At 45.5% G+C, this 9,413-nt stretch overlaps 1 pseudogene; it reads right to left on the reverse strand.

The window, feature by feature from the left end:
- Positions 1-628: 628 nt before the first annotated feature.
- LOC118078028 (U6 spliceosomal RNA) lies at positions 629-689 on the reverse strand (annotated as a pseudogene).
- Positions 690-9,413: the final 8,724 nt, after the last annotated feature.

A 9,413-nucleotide genomic window follows, 5' to 3' on the forward strand; every position in this document is an offset into this window, starting at 1 on the left:
GAGCACTGGGAGGGCAAGGACATGTGGCCGAGCCCAGGCCCGACCCGAGCCTACTCCACGGCGGCTAGCGCTCCAAGAGAGCAGGCCGGGGCCCAGAGGAAGGCTACGTGACAGAGGAGACCACAGAAGAGAAGATATTACTTCTTTAAAACAAAACACAAAACCTTATTTCCTCTCTTTTTTAAAAAAAAGTTTCCCCGGATTCTTTGAAAAAAATCTGGTAACCTTGCACTAGATCAGGCACCCCCAAACTTCGGCCCTCCAGATGTTTTGGACTACAATTCCCATCTTCCCCGACCACTGGTCCTGTTAGCTAGGGATCATGGGAGTTGTAGGCCAAAACATCTGGAGGGCCGCAGTTTGGGGATGCCTGCACTAGATGGACCAGCCTAGTAGGTAAACTGGGGCTTTTGAGTGTTTATACTGAGCTCTCGGAAGCCCGAGGCTTTGCAGTTTATAAATATGAACACTCAAAGATCCCCGTTTGTCTTGGGGCAAGCAACATCCCTAGCCTGAAAGCACAAGTTGAATGCCCAGCAGTCAAATGAGTGCATTGTAATATAATTGTATGGCTTCCACGTGCTATCTGTTCAGTTCTCCTACCACTAGTCAATAATATAGATGTGGTGGCCATGCTAATCTTCTCTGTATCATTCCAACTTTAGTATATGTGCTGCCGAAGCGAGCACCGTGTCTTAGCCTTTTGGCTAAGATCAAGTGTAATAATATAGACGTGGCAGGCTGCAGAGACAGAAAAGTTCAAAGGGCAACTAGCAAGGGGAGTTAATTGCATGTGACCTGCTTCAAGCAAAGTATCTTTGTAGGTATCATTATTACCCTTCAACACTTCCAAAGCACTGGTGCTGGTTGCCTCTGAACTTCGAAAACCTTGATATCTGACTAGTGGAAAGCTGGATAAAATCTAAGGAGGGAGGCAGAGAATATATTCTCACTTCTGACCAGACAAAATCGCCATAGCATTGACATTAACAGCCTCATCTCTGCTTCACCTTCAACAATGACATAACACAGTGTTTGCTAAGCAGTTTTTTTTTCCTTTACTTGTTTTGCCTTAAGCAGACAGTATGGTTTTTATAATCAGTTAATTTTATGACAGGGCAGTTTAATCTCGTTACAGCTTTCATGATCCAGTGGCTATGTTTGTTGCCACTAGGTAATCTGGCATTTGAAAGCTGCAGTTATAATTAGACCTCAGGATCAATTAGTGGAGCAATTTGTTAACATCCAGAAACTAAAAGCACTTAACTCTTCTGTTTCCTACTTCTTTAAAAGGGTGGACATTCTTTCTCCAAATCGGGTCCTCCCTCAAAGAGGGCACGTGTTGCGGTGAGACCTAGTGACCAACCACCTGTGTTGTGGGTGGGTAAGATTGGTCAACCACAACACCCGATTGGTAGGGCCCTCGATGTTGGGGTTCAATCTGGCCAATGGGCGCAGTCCAAACGGATCGAAGGACCTATATATTCGCATGCACGTGACCCAGAGCTTCTTCTTTCGGTGGGTGCATTCAGAACACCCACCCACCTCTCCCTCCTTTTAGGGCTTGTTGCACTTCACCTTGCTATGCCGTCGTGTGTCGTCTGTCATTGGGACAGGGGCACAGCAGGAATTTTCCCCACTTGGCCGATTGGCTGGTGCCATTTGGGTTTCACCTGCCGCATAGCAAATCGTCACAACTTGTAAGGTTGCGGATAGGCACTGGTTCAGGTGATAGGGATGGCGAGAGCGTTCCCCCATCCCTATGTGAAGGGTATTCCGTTAAAGGAATCCAGGGACTCAATGGTTTGGTCAACCCTGTAAGGGGGTTGTGCCCGTGCCAGAGTCCAGGGGGACATCTGGGTGATAGACATAGCCTGCTCCCAGCTTTCTGCCTATCCAGGTGTTCACCCTTGGCTGACCTATGCTGGTGTCCTGGGTCAGCACTACCTGCACGGTGCAGGGAGCTAGTTGGACCAGAGCCTATGCAACCACTCACTTGCTGTAATCAATAAAGTTGTGGCCTAAATTCTGCCAAAAACCAAACCAAAATTTGAGTCAAGTGTGAATTTATTTAGGGAGGAGGTCTCTGGGTCTGAACACGCAACTAGGGGTGTGTGTATATAGAAGCAGGTTCATAGATAGACTAGGCTCAGGGAGTCACAGGTTCAAATCCCCATGTGGCTGCAAAGTTAATGACATCACCTTGAGCTAATTGCTACCTCTCCGCAGGGCCTACCTCCTCACAGGGTTATTGGGTGAATAAAATTTGTGGTGAAGCATGTATACAACCCCGAGCTCCTTGGAGTAATAGTAGAATAAAAATGAATTGATTAAAAATCATTTTTCTTTTTTTAAATAGAGCATTTGTTTTATTGTGGAGCCACTATGGCAAGCATATTGCTGGACTGTCTGTCGTTTGTTCTGATTCCTCAGATCTTGATTTGCTGTTCTTTTGCATATATATTTTGTATACTTACCTATAAAGGCCTATACTTTAGCTGTAATGGGTGGGAAGGAGATATTTTGACATTTTGGTGCTGTGTAATGTATTACAAGTGGAAAGGTGTATGATCATATCATAATACAAATATTTTCTTTTTTTCAAAAAAAAAAAACCAAGCAAGCAAATAGTATATGCCACGGGTGTCAAACACAAGGCCCGGGGGCCAAATCCGGCCCGCCAGACCTCGTTATGTGGCCCGCTGAGCGCCCCAGCCAGCGGGACCCAGCAGCGGGACCTTGCTGCTGAAGCGTCGCGCCGACAAAGCGCCGACAAACAGCTGGGGCCGCGGGGGGGGGGGTAGAAAGACGGCCGGAGCAGCGCTGCATGGAGAGTCCCGAGCCTCTGCGACGCAGCAGTGCTCTGTAGGACTTTGAATCCTCCTCCTCCTGCCACGGCTCGGCGCCTGGAAACGGCTGCTGCTGAAGCACAGACAAAGCACCCAGCAGCGCCGCGTGGAGGAGGAGGATTCAAAGTGCTACAGAGCACTGCTGCGTCCCAGAGGCTCGGGACTCTCCGCACGGTGCTGCCGGGCACCAACCCGGCAAGCCGCCTCCTCCTCCTCCTCCTCTTGCCTCACCTCCTCCTCCTCCTGCCGCGGCTCAGCCTCATGAACGTGAGCTCAGCAGCGGCTCAGCCTCACGAACGTGCAACTCTGAGGCTTTATGCACTTCTCCTAAAATGGACACCCGCTGCCTCACGCTGCACGGGAATTGCTTTTTGCCCCTGGGTCCCTTCGCACTCTTTTCTGGCGCTGAATCAAGGCGACGACCCCCCCTTCCCTTTCTTTCTTCCTCTCTCTCGTTCTTATTCTTTCTTTCCCTCTCCTTCCTTCCTTCTTTATCTCTGTCTTCTCTCCCTCTTTCTTTTTCTTTCCTTCTTTATTCCTTCTTTCCTACTCTTCTTTCTCTCACCTCTTTCCTTCCTCTCTCCCTCCTGCTCCCTCTTTTCTTCCTTCCTTCCTTCCTTCCTTCTGTCCTTCCCATCTTTCTTCCTCTCCCTCATTCTTATTCTTTCTTTCCCTCTACTTCCTTCCTTCTTTCTCCCTTTTCGTCTTCTCTCCCTCTTTCTTTTTCTTTCCTTCTTTATTCCCTTCCTTATTTCCTACTCTTCTTTCTCTCCCCTCTTTCTTTCCTTCCTTCCTCTCTCCCTCCCACTCCCTCTTTTCTTCCTCCTTCCCTCCCTCCCCTCCCCTCCTCTCCCCTCCCTCTCCCTCTCCTCAGAAACACAGGATGCTGCTTCATACTTCTGGCCCTTAAACCCTGGAACCAGGAGAGCAGCTCCAGTGAGTCAACCTCAGCCAGTCCCTTTGGTGAAGGGTGGTGGCTCACTGGCAGAACATCTGTCCTGCATGCAGAAGGACCCCAGCATCTCCAGGTACTAGTAGCTCTGCAAAGGTCCTGCATGAAACCCTAGCGAGCCTCCACCACCCAGTGCAGTTACCAAAAATCATTTTTCAATAAATTGTACAATAATTGTACATTTGAATATCTATTTGCCATTATTCTGACTATGTTTCTGCTTTCAGAGCTAGTTATTACTTACATTATTACAAAAAACAGTAATAATTGAATGCAGTGACAATAATTTATGATAATAAAGAGTGGACACATAGTCCTACAGATACAACCGGCCCTTTGAGGGTGACCAAACTGCTGATGCGGCCCCCAATGAATTTGAGTTTGACACCCCTGGTATATGCTATAGCTACAGTGTCAAGCCAACCACATGCTTCTTGTTGTGTTTTTAAGCAGTGATTTCTATGGGAATGATTGTTACACTAACATTATAGAAGCAGGCGACAGAAACTTACTGAATTATCATAAAGCTTACAGAGAAGCACTCTGGCCAAAGTAACCTACTGACAAACCAGCAACGTTTGTTTGCTTTGTGCTGCCTTCCTTCTGTCATCCCATTTCACATGCCCAGAATAGAAGTAGGCAGCAGGAACATTTGGCACCATGCCCCCATATGAAGGATAACTGCTGTGCAATAAAATAAAATAAAATAAATCCTTCCAGTAGCACCTTAGAGACCAACTAAGTTTGTCATTGGCATGAGCTTTCGTGTGCATGCATACTTCTTCAGATACACTGAAACAGAAGTCACCAGACCCTTATGTATAGTCAGAGGGTGGGGAGGGGTATTACTCAGAAGGGTGGTGGGAATGGGTGATTGGCTGATAGGTGTGGTAAACCTGTTGACGACTGTTAACGACTGCAATTGGTCTTACAGGAAAAAGCAAGGGGTGAGATGGCTAAAAATAGCTTTATCATGTATAATGAGATAAGAATCCAATGTCTCTATTCAGACCAGGTCTCTCCATGGTTTTAAGTTTGGTAATAAGTTGCAATTCAGCAACTTCTCTTTCCATTCTATTTCTGAAATTCTTTTGTAATAAGACAGCTACTTTGAGATTAGAATGCCCTGGGAGATTGAAGTGTTCTCCTACTGGTTTCTCTGTCTTGTTATTCCTGATGTCAGATTTATGTCCATTTATCCTTTGGGACGCAGGTGGTGCTGCGGGTTAAACCACAGAGCCTAGGGCTTGCTGATCAGAAGGTCGGCGGTTCAAATCCCTGCAATGGGGTGAGCTCCCGTTGCTCAGTCCCAGCTCCTGCCAACTAGCAGTTCGAAAGCACATCAACGTGCAAGTAGATAAATAGGGACCGCTACAGCGGGAAGGTAAACGGCGTTTCCGTGTGCTGCTCTGGTTCGCCAGAAGCGGCTTTGTCATGCTGGCCACATGACCTGGAAGCTGTACGCCGGCTCCCTCGGCCAATAATGCGAGATGAGCGCGCAACCCCAGAGTTGGTCACGACTGGACCTAATGGTCAGGGGTCCCTTTACCTTTATCCTTTGGTATAGGGTTTGGCCTGTTTGTCCAATATAGAGAGCTGAAGGGCACTGTTGGCATTTGATGGCATACGCAATGTTAGAAGATGAACAATTAAATAGTCCTGAGATGGTATGTTTGATGTTGCTGGGGCCAGTAATGGTGTTGTCCGGGTGTATGTGGCAGCAAAGTTGGCATCTGGGTTTATTGCAGGTTCTGGTACCAGTGTCCATGTTAAGTCTGGTGGTTGTATTATTGTGGGTGAGGAGTTGTTAAAGATTGGGTGGCTGTCTGTAGGCAATGAAAGGTTTTCCTCCCAGAGCTTGAGAAAGAGAACTGTCATTGTCTACCATAGGAGAGGTTGTAGATCTCTGATGATGCCTTGTACTGTTTTAACTTGGGAGCTGTTTGTGATTACTAGTGGTGTTCTGTTATTTTCTTTTTTGGGTCTGTCTTGCAGCAAGCTCTCTCTGGGTATCAGTCTGGCTCTGTTGATCTGTTGTTTAACTTCATCAGGTGGATATTTTAGTTCAAAAAAGGTTTGCTGTAGATCTCTTAGGTGAGATTCTCTGTCTGTAGAGTTGGAACAGATGCGGTTGTAACGTAGGGCCTGGCTGTATATGATGGATTGTTTGGTATGTTTGGGATGGTAGCTAGAAGCATGTAGATATGTTTGTCGGTCAGTTGGTTTACGGTATAGGTGGTGCCTATACGCCCATCCTGTATTTTTATAGTAGTGTCCAAAAAAATGCATTTCTTGCATAGATTGGTTCATTGTTAGGTTGATGGTGGGGTGAAAGTCATTGAATGTCTGGTGGAAGGTGTCCAGGGTCTGTTGACCATGTGTCCAGATAATAAAAACATTGTCAATGTATCGCAGGTACAAGAGAGGTTTGAGTGGGTAGAAGTTTAGGAAACGTTCTAAATCTGCCATGAAGATGTTGGCATACTGTGGGGCCATGCAGGTGCCCATTGCTGTGCCGCTGATCTGGAGGAACAGGTCATCACCAAATTTGAAGTGGTTGTGGGTAAGGACAATAATAAGATAGCTGTGCCTCTGTCCACATTGACTGGGCAAGGAATTACCATGGCATCAAAGTGAGCTTGAAGAGCAAACTGAGATGTGCCAACCAAACCGCCTGGGAGCAAGCAACCTCCAGTTCGTTTCAGACTCCCCACTTCTGTTTTGTTGCTGTTGTTTCAGTTTATGGCAAATAAGAGCAGCTGTAGCTGAGCATCCCAAGGACTGGACCCTTCCAGCAGATCCAAAGGCAACAGCAGCCCACTCCAGCTGCACCCTAAAGTGCCCCACTTTGGGTCTTTGTCACAGGCAATTGCCATTGGGGGAACTGCCGCCATTAGCAGTTGTGCCACGGTCATTTTCTCACAGGTTCACATTCTTAAATTCAGTTCTCCACATTTCCACATCAGGTTGGTTATTTATTTATTTATTTATTTATTTTTACAAGAAATTCCTCGTGAAAATTTATCAGCATTTTTAATGCACATTTTCCCTAATATACACATTTTTGTATGCAGCTTTGACTAATGCAAACTTTTTTTTGAAAAGCATTTCCTCTAATATAACACATTTTTTAAAAAATGTCATTTTCACTAATATATGCATTTCAATGCACACTTTACCCCAATATATCAATTGTGGTATACATTACTTGGCTGGAAAACTGAGCTGCAAAATTCAGAGAAGTGCAAATTTTGAAGAACGGTTCTCTTTTGGTTTCAGAAAGTGTGAGTTATGTAGGTTTGCCTTTAACTATAAACTGAATTGAATTCATCCCCCAATGAACACAGCATTAGCCTCAACAGTGACAGAGCCTCCTACCACTACTAGAGCTTGGCAGATAGCACCTTGGTTTATCCAAACCCCCTTGAGTGATACAGATTAGGGATTAGGACTAAGTGATTTCATGCCATCTTCATGAATATCCAGCAATTTCTAGGTGCCTACATCTCACATTTGAAGCACTGTTTACTTTCCCCACTCCATATGAAATTTGATTATTGGATTTGTTGAAAGCATGCCCACCAGCGTCCTCAAACGGAGTATATCACTGTACTCCTCTTAAAGCGTAGCATAAGTCAGTGGTCTGTGTTTGCCTGAGCTTGAGTCTGAACTAAGGATTCTGAGCCCCTGTGTTCTGATTCGATACCTGATATCCAATCAATGGGCCTCTGCCATTGTCCCTTAAACTCTGAGTCATGATTAGCAGCTTGGAAACTTAGATTAGCATCTTGGAATCATGGTGAGAGTGGCCCAGAACTTCAGAAATGTATATAAGCAGTTGCTTTGCCCCTGTTATCCAGTTCTGTTAGTTCAGTAAAGGTTCTTGTTGTTATTACTGTGTCTTGCCTCACGGGAATCCAACTACACTTCAGTAACAATACAGGGTACATTAATTTTACTCTTACTGGTAACCATAAATTACTGCATCAACAGATTGCAAATATTGCCTGCCTTCTCTGTACTGGGTCCTTTACACTGGTAAGCAAATTAGTGGAAGAGGATTAAAAATGAAGACTTTTTGTCTCCTTGTTTAGTATGTCTTATACCAAGACTTCCACACACACCAACACATAAGGAATTATTTTTGAGATGTGCTCTGTAGCTGCTTTAATGAGAAGCTTATCACTTTCCTGGAATGGATTTATCTGAGGACAAAAAGTCCTAAGCCCCAACCACTTCGTGGCATTTCAAATGCAGCAGACACCATAGAAACATTTCATAAAAGCAAAAGCCTAACTAGCCTCGCATACTTTTTCTTGTTAGCCTGGGCTGTATATTAGAGCAAATTTCAGCATGGAACAAGATGTTAATGACACAGTTGGCTGTGTGTAATGAAACAAATGTGATCGGAGATGGACTAAGAGCATTTCAATTGAGCCACTCGCTATTTCTGATGATTGCCCAGTCTCCGGCAATATGTTTTGCAAAGTCACAGGTCATGTCACACCGTGCTCCTCTGCTTCCCTAGAATGAAGCTTAATTATGGAGAGAGAAAGGCACAAATTTAAACTCTGGCTCTGCTGCAATGGCCAAGGCCTTGAGGCTTGCAAGAACTTGGAAACTTTTGTAAAAAGAGCATAACTACTGCACCCATGCAGATGACACAACCTTGCAGATGACACAACCTTGATGGCAGAAAGCGAGAAGGAATTAAAGAACCTTTTAATGAGGGGGAAAGAGGAGAGCGCAAAATATGGTCTGAAGCTCAACATCAAAAAAACCAAGACCATGGCCACTGGTCCCATCACCTCCTGGCAAATAGAAGGGGAAGAAATGGAGGCAGTGAGAGATTTTACTTTCTTGGGCTCCTTGATCACTGCAGATGGTGACAGCAGTCACGAAATTAAAAGACGCCTGCTTCTTGGGAGAAAAGCAATGACAAACCTAGACAGCATCTTAAAAAGCAGAGACATCACCTTGCCGACAAAGGTCCGTATAGTTAAAGCTATGGTTTCCCCAGTAGTGATGTATGGAAGTGAGAGCTGGACCATAAAGAAGGCTGATCGCCGAAGAATTGATGCTTTTGAATTATGGTGCTGGAGGAGACTCTTGAGAGTCCCATGGACTGCAAGAAGATCAAACCTATGCATTCTTAAGGAAATCAGCTCTGAGTGCTCCCTGGAAGGACAGATCGTGAAGCTGAGGCTCCAATACTTTGGCCACCTCATGAGAAGAGAAGAATCCTTGGAAAAGACCCTGATGTTGGGAAAGATTGAGGGCACTAGGAGAAGGGGACGACAGAGGACAAGATGGTTGGACAGTGTTCTCGAAGCTACGAACATGAGTTTGACCAAACTGCGGGAGGCAGTGCAAGACAGGAGTGCCTGGCGTGCTAAGGTCCATGGGGTCACGAAGAGTCGGACACGACTAAACGACTAAACAACAACAACTGCACCCATGCTCTTGCCTGCCTGAAAAGGGAATGGACTGTGGTTCTTGCATGCCACTAGCACCGCATTTTCTATATTGCACACCTCTTGGAGATGAAGCAGTTGCTCAACCTTATAAACAGATAAATAAATGCACATAAGCAGATCTTTAAAATGAGGCTA

Source organism: Zootoca vivipara, chromosome 5 (genome assembly GCF_965207765.1).
Source record: "Zootoca vivipara chromosome 5, rZooViv2.hap1.1, whole genome shotgun sequence".
NCBI classification, from domain to species: Eukaryota; Metazoa; Chordata; class Lepidosauria; order Squamata; family Lacertidae; genus Zootoca; species Zootoca vivipara.